Genomic DNA, 16,778 nt, shown 5'->3' with positions numbered 1-16,778 from the left:
AAATTTATTTTCAAAATAAAATGGGTGCGAATATTTTCATTCAAACGTCTAACACGATATTTTTTGTAGGTATTCCAGTCCAATGTACAATTGTAATAAAAACAGGCCCTCCATGAATATGTCCTGTGTGGAAATAAATCTCCTTCAATAAGCAGCAAAAAAGACATAACAATTGCTCTATATTTGTATGGTCAAAAAGCTTGGTACAAACAACACAAGCAAATCCGTTTTATCGATCTTATGCATGGCCACATCAACAATACAAACCGATGATTTCCGCGTGTCCACTATGCGGAGGAACGGGTTACATTCATGAAGAATATAAAGCTTAAGAACCACACTGCAGGAATAGTAAAACCTATGGACACTCTTTCCTGCAAAAGCAAATATGTCCTTCGTATCAGAAATGAGCTATTATAGTAAGATTGGCAGATCAAATACAGATCAATTACAGCAAGGATTTCCAAGTCAAAATTAGCTCAAAGTCTGACAACAACATCAGGTAACTCTATATTAAAGTCCTCTAAAAATAATGCGAGCCCACCGCTCAATAGAAATTTGAAAAGCAATAGAACTCCTCACCAGAAAGCGCAAATACACGGGGTTGCACTTCTAACACCGGCCCAACAAAGACCACGAAAAGATATACAATTCTTTTAACACAGACCACAGATTGCCTCAGAATAAAGCGAGTTAGAAAAAAATTATAACATATTTAACAGTTAGCCATTTGATTTAATCCTATGGAGAAACGCAATGAGTGAAGGCAATCATAAATAGGAAAGCTATCACTACAGTTCTTGGCCCTAGCATATGGAGTTCCGTAACTGCGGATTTTCAGCTCCTGAAAAGTGCAATAGCTACCCCTGGCATCTCCCAAAAAAGCAGAACCAAAGAGACAAATGGAAAAGATACAGTTCAGATAAAGCAAAGAAAGTCAGCAAAGAGAAAAAAGCACTTCGCACCCAAATAACTCGAAAACAGCTAAGAGCAAACAGAAAGAGAAAAGGAAAAAGATTTTCTCTCTTTTGCATGCGAAAATGATTTGATAGACACGGGAAAATTTAGAAGAAAAAACTTTCAAGATCTTTCAAATATAATGTAATTTCTTAAAGTCAAAAAAGCTTCTAGATTTAACAAATTGGCTGAGCAGAGGCGCCATTTGGGCCAAATGTTGGGGTGGGCATGAACTCAATCTTGCCCCCCCCCGAGTCACTTCCTGTCGCGTAAGAAAAAATGTTTTTCTTGGTTTTGGCAGCACATCGATCGAATATTCTAAGTAAAAACGCATTTTCAGCATCCGTGTATTGCTTAGAAATGTACTGTAACCGAATGTAGAACTCAGCGACACTGACCTGTAAGATTAATATAACATCGAAGATTACAATCAACGAAGTTAAGTGATTAAACTGAAAGTGGAAAATTCAACCAGACTACAGGCTGGCCTTCCTCAGCGAGAAACTTTCTTATTTAAGTAAACAATACGTCGGTGAAAGTAATCTTCATTATCATGCTGAGGGTTTTAACCAAAATCTCGGTTTTCCTTCAGCAGAAATCTTTCAGATCAAATATATTTACAAAAAGGAAAAACCTAACAAGAGAAAAAAATATTACAACACTCAAGGTAACAAGGGGAACCGCCGAGGTTTCATCTTTGCAAAATCGTCAACAAGCTGGTCGTAGTCCAATTTTTTACTAAATCCTTTTCTGAAAACATCGAAAGGAGGTGACTGAGACGATCGTCTCCTGTTGTAGACCGCAGGTAGTTTTTCACTATTTCTAGGCTAGAAAACAAACGCTCATTGCTCGCTGTTGTCACAGGGAGTGTGGCAGCAATACGAAGTACTTTAATTACTTCTGAGTAAGCCACTGGTAATGCCTGAAGATGGTCGACAATGTCTAGGAAGTTTTCCGGCCTTTTATCCTCATCCAACAAGAAACGCTTAGCAATACGAGCTTGAGATTCGAGAAGAATGTCGTCGATATCCAGCTCGCCGTAAAGAGCAGAGAAACGCTTGAGCAACTCTGTGTCCATAAACTTGGTCGAGGTTGGACCCAAGGCTTCGAGTGTGCTCAGCACTGACAAGTTATCTGTGAACCTTATGTCAAATTTGGCTAGTAGACGGTCGAAAGTCTCGGAGTACTCTCGCTTCATTTCATCTGCCAAGGTAGTAGTCCGATTTCCAGATTCGACGAAGTTCTTTCCTAGCGTCGAAGTTGTCCCAAATTGTTTCAGATGCTTGGTGATCTTTTGAGTTCTAATGCGAATGGTTATTAATATTTTTATATTTACCTAACTAAAAAGCTAATAGGCTTAATGATGTAAAGTCTTCTACTTCTCTCTGTGCTCTCGTCTTTGGAGTCTTATAGTAGCGTTAGCCTTCAATCTGAGGTTCGACCGGTAGAGGATGTCAAGCGTCTCTAACTTTCATAAGGTTTATGTGTCGAGCATAAAAATGATTATTTGCACATATGATACAGTAAATATACATAAACGAGGAAAGAAACAGAATAAGAACTGACTCGAGTAATCTAAAACGGTGGCTTATATTCACTAAAACAAGGAAATAAACATCGAAACATTTGACAGGAACTGACCTATTTTAATCTGTTAACTTAGAGGAATTACTGCAAAAATTCAGAATTTATAATATTAATATAATCACCTAGGAAATGGGCATTTGACACAACTTGAGACTTTTATTATGAATCTAACCTACTTTCAAAGTTTACAATGATTAATAGCAAATAGCGTAATTACCCCAAGGGTCGTCATGTAATTACACTCTTTGGTTAAAGGCATGCAGTAATTTCAAATCAATTGAACAGAATGGATTATGTTGGACACAATGGATAATTATGGCCGGCAAAGGGCCCTTTGTGGTGGAGGCTTGGGCCACCCCTGACCCCCTCCCCCTAATGGCGCCTCTGTGGCTGAACAAAAATAATACCGACATTGTGTGCCTATAAGAAATAAATCTACATGAGCTGTAAAAGAAAATCATCCCTAGTAATAAAATATTCTGAAAAGATAGTTCTTCCAACCTTAAAAGTCAAGGTGTCACTATACTCGTAATAAATAATTTATTTCACTCTGCAGTGCCAATTAAACCTTACAATCCCAATGTAGATGGCGTAGGTGTCATTCTTCACCTAAAAATGGTGACTACCTTAAAATATATTCATTTTATAATCCTAACGGGAAAAACCCAATTTCGATGTTTTATACAAAGAGTTAACCAGGCAAAAAACAATTCTGTTTGGTGATTTTTATGCCCATAGTCACCTGCGGGAAGATTCAAATCAGTCAAACACTACGTGAAAGTGTATCGAAAAAATAATTCTACTGGTCCCAGATCCTTAGGTGCTTACGCTGTTCGGTCTGAACACCTATTATAATATAAAATCAGAAATTTCCTAACAATAGACTTGCAGACAGGACCAGCATATCTTGTTCCGCATGTAACAATACATGGTGTACAAGATCTATAGACAGACCATTTTGCGATTATGACCACTGTAAATGACACGAGCTGTGAAACTGTGCCACCTACATTTAACAAGTGTGCCATAAACATTTGAACAAATTTTAAGCAACACAGATTATAAAAAGGTTCTTCAAGCTCCTGAGGTAGACCAAAAAGCCCAACTTATTACCAGTATCTTAAAAAATACCACTTTAAGAGTCTATACCAAAATCTTCCCACGAGCCTACATTACGCCCATCTAAAAAGATGAATAAACTATGGTAGAATGATGACGATAAAACAGTCATTTGAAGAAAAACACAAACTTGGAAACAGGTTTCCTAAATACTGAAACCTATTATGCCAGCATTGTGGTGTAATAACATTCTCCTTGCCAGTAATCAACAAAACACGCGGGTCTTTTTCAATCGTTAGAAAAACCAGCCTCCAGCACATATCCTCATCTCACCTCCTATGTTTGCAAACTACATAACAAAACACAAGCCAAGGAGGAACTGTTTACGGAATGAGAGCCTGTCGGAATCTGGAGAAAGTAAATGTGTACTGAGCATGCCATACTGCAGGGCATTTGTTCCTGAAAAGCCGGGCAGTCTAGTCTATAAAAGAAAAGTGGTAAATATAGACATTTATTATCTGAATCCTTGTCTTAACTAAGTTGATTTACTAGTTGATTACAATACATATTATTTCATGAAATGTATTATGAAAGTCTTATAATGTGCAGTGTATGTGCAATGTATTATACGCATTTGGAAGTCGAAAAGACCCTGCTTAGGATTCTAAGTGTTTTTTTTATGAAGAAGAAGAAGCAACACGAAGAAAAATTTCCAGAGGAATTGCATGGGAAGGAACTTTTCGCAGCACGGGGGAGGGGGGGGGGGGGGTAGTGCGAGGGTGATTTTCTGCGGGAGGAATATTCTGGGGGAATGTTACACGGGGAGAATATTCAAGGGGGGAACTTTCCACCGGGTGGATTTTACTGGGAGTTTTCCACGTGGGGATATTTTCCCAGTGAGGGAGGATATTTGTCAGAGAAGAAAAATTTTCAATTACTTTTAAACTACAAAAATACTATCGTTGTTAATACACAAGGGGGGGGGGGTCGACAGAGAATTTCCCGTGGGAGAAGGGGATCGTTTAATTGAACTTCTTCTAAAATCTCAGCAACACCTGACGAGTAAGCTAGTGTTACTGTAAAATAACCACTCCATGACCTATAACAATACTTTATCCAAATAACTTACTGCAATGCATCCATTTGCCAGGTAAAACACAATTCCATCAAATGCAGTCACATGATTTGAAATATAAACAGAGCAAGGCTCGTTGTTGCACTCTTTCTTGCTTCTTTCTTCATATGTAACTCCAAAAACCACTGAGAGGTGACTCAAAATACGCCTGAAAAAGTGTTTTGTTGCCCTAAAAATCTAAAAAAAACATCATCCTTTTAAGCGTTGTGGATCATACTATGGTAGTATGGTTACTCTTCAGAATCTTTATCTATTATATGGAAATTGTTCCTAGGGTAAGCTCTTGTCAAGCTGAAAAAAATAAAAACAAAATCAAAACTATACTTCCTTAAAACTTTTAGTTTTACAAAATTCATCCATCAGAGTCTTTTCAACTTGATTTTCAAATTTTGTTATATCTTAGTCGTTTTCTATTGAAAGAATTATTCTTTTTGTCAATTTTAGATACTTACTTGTACTTTACTTTTTATAGAAATTCAACAGTGGCCCTGCCCGGCAGCAACTGACATTGGACTAGCTTTTGTCGGCTGTTTGAACTTATCGACTGCCCATTCAAATATCTTCAATGAGCATTTCTTGCTGTATCAATGACCGTGCTTCCAGAAACCTTCTAATGAATTTTTTTTTTGGATTTCTGCCAAAGATTCTTTTTTTGCTGTTCCAACTTGTTCACAAGTAAAGTCACCACAAGACTGTTCCATAGGACAACACAAAGAGGGGCTTTTATATATTCATTTTATATATTATATATTTTATATATTATATATTCTTTTATATATTACCTTTATATATTCCTCAATTTAAAACTACTTAAAAAGTTTTACCCAATTTATAGTAACGACTATCTTCGAAAATTCCATTATTCTTTTATATTTATACTGTTAATGCTAGACGATCAGAAAACAGTACTTTGAAAATCTTGGAGCGGTACCCCATCGAGGAATTTATCTTTCTCCCAAAGCGCTGTTTTAACTGCCAGAATTTTGGTCATATTTCTGCTAATTGCTTTAGCCAGCAAATTTGCTCTCGATGCGGAGAAGGAGGTCATGGCTCTAGCCCCGACCAGCTCTGTGGAAACCCTATAGCATGCGCCCTCTGCAAATCAAAACGCCACACTTGACATTCCTTCAAGTGCCCTACAATAATAAAAATCGTTAGTGAGCTGAAGCGGCCCAATGTCTAATAGCCCAGTCTGCGTCAAAATTACGTCATGGAACATGAACGGAGGAGTCCCCAACAAACTCGCCATAATTCAAAAGTATTCTGCAGACTGTGACATTATGTTTATACAAGAACATATGCTCTCTCCTCACAATATTTCTCTCCTAAAGTTCTCGCACGAACTTACTTTTTACTTCGAGCCGGCAAAAATTCGGTCTTTCGGACGCCACTCCGGTGGCTTGGCAATTATTTGCCACCCGTATATTGAAAGTAAGGTGTTATTTACGCATGATCACTTCTTGGCTATATCTTCCGGCAGTATCGCATTCTTCAACGTATATCTTCCTACAAACTACCATGATGACAAATCGGAGCGAAAGTTTATGAACGCAGTTCGCGAACTAGCGAAGTGCCTGAAGTCTGTGACCCAGAGAGATTTGCATTGTGTAGTCATGGGGGACTTGAACTGCAACCTTCTTGACAGCACGTGTATCCGTAGTCAGCTTCTAAACTGCATCTTTGATGACAAACTTATCATCCTCCCAAAAGACAGTGATTACTCCTTCGTTCATAATTCAAAGTCCGTTTCAAACATTGACCATACGGCCTGCTCTAAGAATATTAACGGAAGTGTAACTGTTCTAAAAGACGCTGTCTTCGCTGATCACTTACCCCTACTAGCATCTCTAAGCACAAAACCAGCTCTGCGTCAACCCAAAAACGACAAGTGGAAAGTAGTAAGTGAATGGGATAAAATTAATACTACTTTATATCATCAGGTGCTGAACTCACTTCTTGTAAAGATACGAATCCCCTTCCATTTACTCCAAGTGAATTCGAATTTTGATCCCGCAGATGCAAGAGTACTCATCAATATATTTTGTGCCGAGATTACTCACTCGCTTCTCGTAGCTGAAAAAAAAGCAGTTCCAACCAGAAAGGTTAAAATGAAAACAGAAATTCACAAATTGTCGCAAAATCCGGCCCTAGTTAAGTGTTGCAACGATGCTAAGTTTTGGTTTAGAATCTGGCAAGATTATGATAGGCCTAAATCCGGTCCTGTTAACTCTATCCGTTTATGGACTAAACGAAAATTTGACAAGCAACTGAAAGCTCATCGTACCAAATTAAAAGAAGAGTACTCCTCCAGAATCGTAAGTGACCCAAAACTAATCTGGAAAGCCCGGTTGAGCGAACCGGTCGCCGGAAAACCCCATGATTCGATTAGCGAAAAAGATTGGGAATTGTATTTTTCCAACGAATTCAGTGCCCCCGACCCAAATGCGTCTAATCCCTTCGTAAACCGGCTAGAATCGGTATTATCCAGCCAGTGTGTCTCTGATTTTGTCGTTACTTACGGAAGCGTACATGAAGCTATTTTAAAGCTGAAGAAGAAACATTCCCGAGGTGTAGACGAACTATGCGCGCTAAATCTGCTACACGGTATTACTATGCTTATTGAATATCTGACGCTGCTATTCCAGATTATTTTCACCACTGGTATAGTGCCTGACTCTTTTTGTGTCGGTTTGCTCTCGCCCATCCTTAAAAAAGGGAAACCAACAGACCAATGCTCTTCGTATAGGCCAATCACCAGTGCTCTGTAAAGTTCTAGAGATCTTAGTCTCAAAAGAAATTCAATATTCGTGTCGATTGCCTGACCACCAGTTCGGTTTCCGACCGGGTCTGGGTTGTGCTCACGCTCTCTTCAGTCTTGCCGCTATTCTAGCGGATTCTCACGAATCCGGTGATCCTATAGTGATTGGTGCTTTTGATGTGAGTAGAGCGTTTGATTCGTCGATTCACGCTCAGGCCCTTTTAGCCGCTTACCAGCAAGGTGTAAACCTCCGTGTCACTAGCGTACTGTACGATATGTATTGCCGTTTAAAAGCGCGTATAAAAATAGGTAACCGCATCACATCAGTGGTTGTTCCAGTAAAGAAAGGTGTCCACCAGGGTTCATTATTATCCCCAAGTTTGTACAATAACAGTGTTTTAAATGCCCAGGCATGTGTAAATGTTTCATGTATCTCCAAGAATATAAATGTGTTGCTACTTACATACGAGGACGATCTATTAAATCTAAGTCGGTCTATTAGGGGTCTGCAATCGAATTTCTCGATCCTGCGTGATGAATACCGAGAAATCGGCCTGGCTTTCAATACTTCTAAATCTGCAGTTCTTTTTTTCAACGATAGTCCTTCTCAGCCTGAACACCTCCTACTGGGTAGCGAGTCAATTACCGTTTCATCTCATGTCGTGTATCTGGGTTTACCCATAGGCTGTAACCTTAATGAAACTCGTCTACTGCTCGTCAAACATGTCGAGAAAAAACTCCGCACCGCGTATGGGTCTATCGTCGCCAGCAGACTCCTCTTATGCCGAAAGTATCCCGCCAATATGTATAACGCTGTCGCACTGCCGCATATTTTATATATCGCGCCATTTTGGTATTTATTAACTGACACCCAAAAACGCAAGCTCCGGTCCCTTTATTTTAGGTTCTCGAAGTTCCTGCTGCGATGCCCCTTGTGGACGAGAAATACATATATGATTGATAAACATAGGATTGCAGACCCCAGTATCGCGGTAAACCGGTTGATTTCTAATTTCCAGGCAAAATGGAACCACCCTGGCTTAAACATTTCTACAGTTCTTGATTATGTATTTTTCCATGTTGTGTCTTAAATTTCTCTCCGTTTTTCTTCTCTCTTTTTCTTTTCTTTTATTTGTTTTTTCATTGTACTCCGTTTTGTTCCATGTGAAAAATACGGGTAATAAATATTTTACTTACTTACTTACTTACTCTGAAAGTACTAATAATAGAAAATAGCCTTATATTGTTTCGTTTGGTCTGAACCAAACAAAACAATAACGGAAAAGAGATCCTGATAGAAAAAAAGAAAGAAAAATCTAGATTGAGCAGAAAGAGAAAAAAATGGTGGCTACAGACAGATTGTTTCAAAGGCAACTAAGAATACAGAATGTCCATTTTTATTGACTTAAATCAGCTAAAGTTTCCATTTCTATTCTTGTTTTGAAATGTTGGCTTTATGTTTTCAGTAAAGCACTAGTTTTAAAGATATTCTACAAACCATGATTCAGTTTATTTAAACCTGTTTTTCAAGTACACGTTGTACAGATTGTAAAGTAATATTTTTTTTTTGCTTTGTATTCAGTTTCAACTTCACTCTTAACTTCCATCAGAAAAGCTTTTTTTTTGGAAATCCTGAAACTCAAGATCCAACATGTCCCCCTCTTTCTCAATATAAAACCTATTTATAAACAAATGGCAATATGCATCATTGACAGTCCTTACCCCAGGGGCTCTGGGGTTCATTTCATCCCTAGTCCTAAAGATATATTTTCTGAACCCTTCAACAATTCTGGACAGAATGGCTATCTCAAAATCTGTGGTGTCAACTCACAAAAGTCAAGTGGATGGAAAATGTGTTTTTCAAAATCTAGGCAGAGAGGAGGGGAAGATTTTGCTGTTTCTTTTCAATTTTTTTTTATTACTAAGCTTGTCTTGTTATGTTGGTTTTGTGTTTCCAGTAAAGTAGTAGCTTTACAGATATTCTACAAAAAGAAAGAAATATTATGAGTAAGCTTATTTGAACCAGTTTTCAGATGTATTTCACACAGACTGCGAAGCAATAATTTTATTTCTTTTTAAGTTCCAACTACACTCTACTTCCATTAGAGAAATCTTATTTTTGTAAATTTGAGCACCAGAAATGAATTAAGAACTTAGCATTTTAAAAATTAAACATTAAAGAAAATAGTGCCAGCAATGTTTTTGGAGCTCCAGCACTGAGCAGGCATCATTTTGAACTAACCCCTGATAATCCAATTGTTGGTGAAACCTTTGACTGATGAAAATGAAAAATAAACAACCTCAAGCTAATTAGAATTTAAAAAAAAATATGTTCCAACAAGGCATTTCAATTTAACCCATATCTATGTCCGGATTCAGTTCTTCAAAATTTTCCAAATGATTTTCTAGGAAAATTGAAAATTTTTCCTGGGTGTGGGGGGAGGAGGGTAAAACAACTTCTTCAAGTGCAAAAAAATTGAATTTTCTAGAAAAGAAAACAAAAAATGGAAAACTTTTGAACTTTTATGCAAAAGTATAGGAGCTTACCTCTTGAGGGCTTCATGGTGTGCACAAAATGATACAAAAGTGTATGCTGGAATCAGAATTAACAACCGAAGAAAGAATAACAACACGCCGAAAGGAAAATAAATCAAGAATCCAAAAAGGGAGCCAACTGACTGACACTGTATCCTACAAAGTAAAATTATTATTTCATTACGCATGGCATACTAAGATAATGTAATTAATAAAATGGTACAGTTGATACCAAAATGACTGACTGCAATGACTCCAAAAGAGATTTTGGTTTAAATCTACATAAATGGAATATTAGTAGAATAACAATTAATCTAAATTTATGTGTTAAGCACTTTTTTTTGTTCCTGACTCTGTTGAATTTTCTCTCTGTCAGGAATTTAATACGTTGTGTAAATATGGTATTAGAAATAAAACCTTGAACCTTGACTCATTTTTTATAAGCCTGTGTTTTGACTCATCAAAGTTCCAAGATCTTGCTTCCTTCACCTCATTATCCTTTTTTGTTTCTTCAATGTATTAAGAACTTACACCTCACATATTGTTGTTTTTTGCTTCATCATGGTGCTAAGATCTTTCAGCTCACTGCCAAATAAAACATTGAAGCGAGAACTTTGAAAGTTCTTAGACCACTTCATCAGAGAAGAATGAAAAACAATAAAAAAAAGCCTGAGAAGGAAGAGCAAAGTTGTCAGATTTTAGTCAAAGTTGTTTTCAGTCAAAAGATGTAAGATCTTAGCATATTAATTTGCAAAAAAATGGGGCTTATATTTTATGGTCTTTATCCATAACTTAGGTTATTTGGTCATAACCTGGATTTTGATCAAAACTCTAGGCCTTTGATCAAATTGCTAGTTTTATTCATCTTGCTAAAAAATATACAACTGACACTCAGCAGTTATATCAATAGCCTTGATAGTTTAAAAAAAAGTGAAAACTTGATAGCAAAAAACAAGCAATTAACAACACACAAACATCGGTTTCTTTATACTAGGCAGGAACCCTATCACTAACATACAAGGACTCATTCAGACATGTCATCATGACCAAGCAGTCAATGCCTCCAGTGTAGACTCATCTGTATTTTTCTTCTTTTTACCTTTGCTGCTCATGATAACTTGAAATACAGTAATTGAAATTGTGAGCATGGAAATTTTTTTTAGTCTGACAATAAAAAGTTTAATTGCAAATATTCATTACTGTTATGAAGGTAATAAGCCTAAATGTATTTCAAAATACTGAGAACTAGAATTATTTGAAGTTTTTAGTGATTAAACAACTTTAAATCACACATCCAGCAAGATAACATCAAACCTCTTGCATAAAACCTTGCTGGTGTTTTTTTTTTGAGGTTACAATCTGACATCCAAGTTTAATCCCCATTCACCATTGACCCAGTCTTAATCAACCTTTTCTTGAAGGGTTCTAGGGTCTGAGACTGGATGGTGGGTGGCTGGTGGACAGGCTGTTCCACAGAGGGACAGGCAGCTTCCTGGTTGTCCCCTTGTGGTAGTTGAGAGGGATGGGGAGAAGACATGAATTATTAGCTCACTTTCCACCAGTCTGAAATAATCAACACCGAATTTTTTTCAGCCTTATAGCACCAAGTTTCAATAGTAAATATCCATTATTGACATTAAGGCAAAATGCCTAGATGTATTTCAAAATCCTGAGAACTAAAATTGTTCCAAGCTTTTAGTGATTACAAATACACATTATTGGTATCAAATTGATAAGCCTAAATCTATTTCAACATCCTGAGAACTAAAACTATTTCAAATATTTAGTGATTAAACAACCTTAAATCATATATAAGGCAATATGAGGTGGTTTTGAGCTTCCTGTAAAAAATCTTACTGACAGTGTTTTCAGCTATATGATCTAAAATGCACCTCTATTCAATATTGGCTCAGTCTTGGTCAACTCCTTTCTTAAAGAAGAACTAAGAGCTCATATGGCACTTGTTACAAGGCAAGAAGAGCTAAGAGCCAAGAGCTCATATAGTATGAGCTCTAACAAAATTCTAAGAACCAATAGATTAATTTAAAAGGAAAATCAGAGGCTTAATGCCGGTCAGGATTTAAAATAAGATCTCTGAGTCATGATGTCCTTCTAAATATCAAAATTCATTAAGATCCGATCACCCACTCGTAAGTTATAAATACCTAGTTTTTTCTAATTTTTCCTCTCCCTTTAGCCCCCCAGATGGTCAAATCTGGGAAAACGACTTTATCAAGTCAATTTGTGCAGCTCCTGGACACACCTACCAATTTTCATTGTCCTAGCATGTCCAAAAGCACCAAACTCGCCAAATCACTGAACCCCTCCCCCCAACTCCCCCAAAGAGAGTGAATCCACTACGGTTACGTCAATCACGTATCAAGGACATTTGCTTATTCTATACACCAAGCTTCATCCCAATTCCTCCACTCCAAGTGTTTTCCAAGATTTCCCCCTCCAACTCCCCCCAATGTCATAAGATCTGGTCAGGATTTGAAATAAGAGCTCTGAGACATGAATTCCTTCTAAATATCAAATTTCATTAAGATCCAATCATCTATTCATAAGATAAAAATATCCCAATTTTCACATTTTCCAAGAATTCCGGTTTCCCCCTCCAACTCCCCCCAACGTCACATGATATGGTCAGAGTTTAAAATTAGAGCTTTAAAGCACAAGATCCTTCTAAATATCAAATTTCATAAAGATCTGGTCACCCTTTCGTAAGTTACAAATACCTCAATTTTCAAAATTACCCCCCCCCCCCCGCCCCCCACTCCACCAAAGAGAGCAGATCCGGTCCGGTTATGTCAGTCAAGTATCTTAGACAGGTTTTTATTCTTCCCATCCAGTTTCATCCTGATCTCTCTGCTTTAAGTATTTTCTAAGATTCCCGCCCCCCCCCCCCCAATGACGCTGGATCTGGTTGAGATATAAAATAAGAGATCTGAGTTACGAGGTCCTAAATATGAAGTTTCATGAAGATGCGATCACTCCTTCATAAGTTAAAAATACATCATTTTTTCTTAGTTTTCAGAATTACCCCCCCCCCCCCAAATAGAGCAGATCCATTCCAATTATGTAAACCACGTATCTAAGACTTCTACTTATTTTTCCCACCAAGTTTCATCCCAATCCCTCCAATCTAAGCGTTTTCCATGATTTTAGGTTCCCCTACCCCAAACTCCCCCCAATGTCACCAGATCCAGTCGGGATTTAAAATAAGAGCTTTGAGACATGATATTCTTCTAAATATCAAATTTCATTGAGATCCAATCACCTGTTCATAAGTTAAAAGTACCCTTTTTTCTAATTTTTCCAAATTAACCCCCCCCCCTCCCAAACTACCTCAAAGAGAGCAGATCCGTTCCGGTTATTTTAATCATGTATCTAGGACTTGTGCTTATTTTTCCCACCAAGTTTCATCCCAATCCCTCCCCTCTAAGTGTTTTCCAAGATTTTAGTTCCCCCCAACTCCCCCCTAATGTCATCAGATCCGGTGGGGATTTAAAATTAGAGCTCTGAGACACGATATCCTTCTAAATATCAAATTTCATTGAGATCTGATCACCTGTTCGTAAAGTTAAAAATACCTCATTTTTTTGAATTTTTCAGAATTAGCCCCCCTCCAACTACCCCAAAGAGAGCGGTTCCGTTCTGGTTATGTCAATCATGTATCTAGGACTTGTGCTTATTTTTTCAACCAAGTTTCATTCCAATCCCTCTACTCTAAGTGTTTTCCAAGATTTTAGGCTTCCCCCTCCCAACTCCCCCAATGTCACCAGATCCGGTCGGGGTTTGAAATAAGAGCTCTGAGACACGATATCCTTCTAAATATCAAATTTCATTGAGATTCAATCACTCATTTGTAAGTTAAAAATACCTCATTTTTTCTAATTTTTCAGAATTACCCCCCCCCCCCCCAACTACCCCAAAGAGAGCGGATCCGTTCCGGTTATTTAAATTATGTATATGGGACTTTTGTTTATTTTTCCCACCAAGTTTCATCCCAATCCCTCCACTCTAAGTGTTTTCCGAGATTTTAGGTTTCCCCCACCCAAATCCCTGCCAATGTCACAAGATCCGGTCGGGATTTAAAATTACAGCTCTGAGACACAATATCATTGCAAACATCAAATTTCATTAGGATCTGATCAACCGTTTGTAAGTTAAAAATACTTCAATTTTTCTATTTTTTCCAAAATAACAGGCCCCCCACCCACCCCTAGATGGTCAAATCAGGAAAACGACTATTTCTAATTTAATCTGGTCTGGTCCCTGATACGCCTGCCAAATTTCATCATCCTAGCTTACCTGGAAGTGCTGAAAGTATTAAAACCAGGACCAACAGACCAACAGAATTTATGATTGCTATATGTCACTTGGTTAATACCAAGTGCCATAAAAAGTATCTCTAAGTCCAAAGAGTACTATCATAGTAAGCAATTTGCTACCTACAGAAACCAGACAAATGCTTCCACAATCACTCTCATCATCCTTCTTATAGAAGAGTTTAATTAGAATTTTTCTAAAATCGCTAGGTACTTCCCCTTTTTCAAAAATTGTATTAATAATTTTCAGTAATTTATTTTTAACCTCATAACTTATATTTGACCTCATAAACACCATTTAAGCATTCTAGATGAAAGTCTGAGCAAAATGAATAAACTTTTAGAGGTTTTGCAAGTTCATGATGCTAGAGTAGGTCTGAAAATAAATGTTAAGAATACAAAGTCACTAATGCTAGGAACAAGCACAGATGAAAAGGTGACACTGGGTAATGAAAATATTGACCAGGTGGACAGCTTCCTTGATAGTATTAAGATGGTGATGGGGTTTTCTTCACAGCTTAAAAAAAGTCTGGAAGAATAAGAAGATAAGTCTGCAAGCTGAGATTAGAATATTAGAAGCTGCAGTGATCAAATATGGCTTTGAAACTTATTTTAAACCTCATAACCACCATTTTTGAGAAACCCATTATCCCACTATCAGCACATTTGATTTTCAAAATTTTTTTCATTCTTCTCTGTATACTTTCCTGTAACTCATCATAGTTTAGCATGTTCTCAAAAAGTTCTACTTATCTCTCTCTAAACCTTTCCTTATCACTAATTGTGGCCCCATTCCTATCTTTAACTGGGATAAATCCAGATTGACTATTCCCCCACAATTTATCAACATGCCAGTAAAATATTTTACTATTATGCCATCTAACTGCATTTTCAAGATCTTTGGCAATTTTATCAATGGGCACCATTTCACACCACCTTAGTTCAAACAATTCTTGTATAAGCCCCTCCTCCTCTCTGTTAAACATAGAATATTTTTACTAATATTGCTAGCTTTCTTCCCTAAGATGCCATTGGTAACACCAAAAACTATTTTCCTAAAATTATTCCATCCATCTTCCACATTATCAAATTTAAACTATCCAGTTAAGTATTAAAGTGTTCCTATAGAGTTTCTCTCAAATCCTTATTCTAGAATCTACCAGTTTCACACTTCCCAGAAGGTAGTTACCCTTTGTAAATTTCAGCTTTAAATCAACCCCAAACACTACTATACAGTGATCTTTACTCTTAACATCAATTACACACAGTTTTATATACCCTAGTATCTTGTATTGGTCCCTCTAGTCTTTGGTTTACAGTAGCATAATAAGGTAATGTGTCTTGCCATCATGTATATACCATGTCAACTAATAGACCATTGTATGACCAAATACTGTATTTGTTATAACTACATTGTTATATCAACAAAATTGCACCAGTTTGTAACCATTACTTTTTTTCCTGTGCAGAATTTACCAAGGCTAGCATACCATCTATCCCTACTTATACCAGCCCAGGCATTAAAATGATATTTTTACCTGGGGCTGTAGCTTTATAAAGCTTCATCATCACACATAGTTTCCTGGATGTCAATGTTTGCTTCATGAGGCAAAGGGCTTGGTTTGCTCTTGCAATTGGAGCTTGTGCATGACAAAAAAAAAACAAAAAAAAAAAAAAAAAAACAACAAAATAATAAGGTAATGTGTCTTGCCATCATGTATATACTACGTCAACTAATAGACCATTGTACGACCAAATACTGTATTTGTTATAACTAGATTGTTATATCAAATAAATTGCACCAGTTTGTAACCATTACTTTTTTTTCCTGTGCAAAATTTACCAAGGCTAGGATACCATCTATCCCTACTTATACCAATCCAGGCATAAAAATGATATTTTTACCTTGGGCTGTGGCTTTATAAAGCTTCATCATCACACATAGTTTCCTGGATGTCAATGTTTGCTTTATGAGGCAAAGGGCTTAGTTTGCTCTTGCAACTGGAGCTTGTGCATGACAAAAAAAAAAACAACAACAAAAAAACAACTTGAACTCACAGTCAACAGTGAACAGCAGGTACTTCTCCTCACCAGCTGCCTCAAGCTGGGTGTCCCCTAAATGATATCAATGCTTCAGATTTTTATGTCCAAGATACAGGACTTGCATTTTGAGGGATTGAACATTCAACACCAATATCCTGACAATTTGGATAGCTGGTTCAAATCTTCTTGCATGTTTGACTGGTTTATATTGTCTTTGACCAGTCATAGAAGCATGCAATTATCCACATATAGTGTCAAAGAATTTCTCAAATAGGTTGTACAGCTATTGGTGTATTCTGAGCAATGTTGGACCCAAGATGGTCCCCCAAGGTATTCCACTCTTGACTGATTACAGCTCTGCCATTGCAGCTGT

The 16,778-nt window shown here is 37.2% G+C and overlaps 1 protein-coding gene across 1 annotated transcript in view; it reads right to left on the bottom strand.

Annotated features, from left to right (window-relative positions):
* Positions 1–16,778, bottom strand: part of LOC136032779 (lipid droplet-regulating VLDL assembly factor AUP1-like) — a 41,319-nt gene that overhangs the window by 22,602 nt on the left and 1,939 nt on the right. Inside the window, exons 2-3 of the mRNA XM_065713140.1 lie at positions 10,044–10,187; positions 4,733–4,886 (exon numbers count right to left, since the gene is read on the bottom strand). The gene's annotated coding sequence lies outside the window, so the exon portion shown is untranslated. The remainder of the gene's footprint in view (positions 1–4,732; positions 4,887–10,043; positions 10,188–16,778) is intronic.

The sequence above is a fragment of the Artemia franciscana genome, chromosome 11 (genome assembly GCF_032884065.1).
Source record: "Artemia franciscana chromosome 11, ASM3288406v1, whole genome shotgun sequence".
In the NCBI taxonomy this organism is placed as follows: domain Eukaryota; kingdom Metazoa; phylum Arthropoda; class Branchiopoda; order Anostraca; family Artemiidae; genus Artemia; species Artemia franciscana.
Note: the sequence above shows the minus strand (reverse complement) of the source record. Positions and strands in the feature narration are given on the sequence as shown.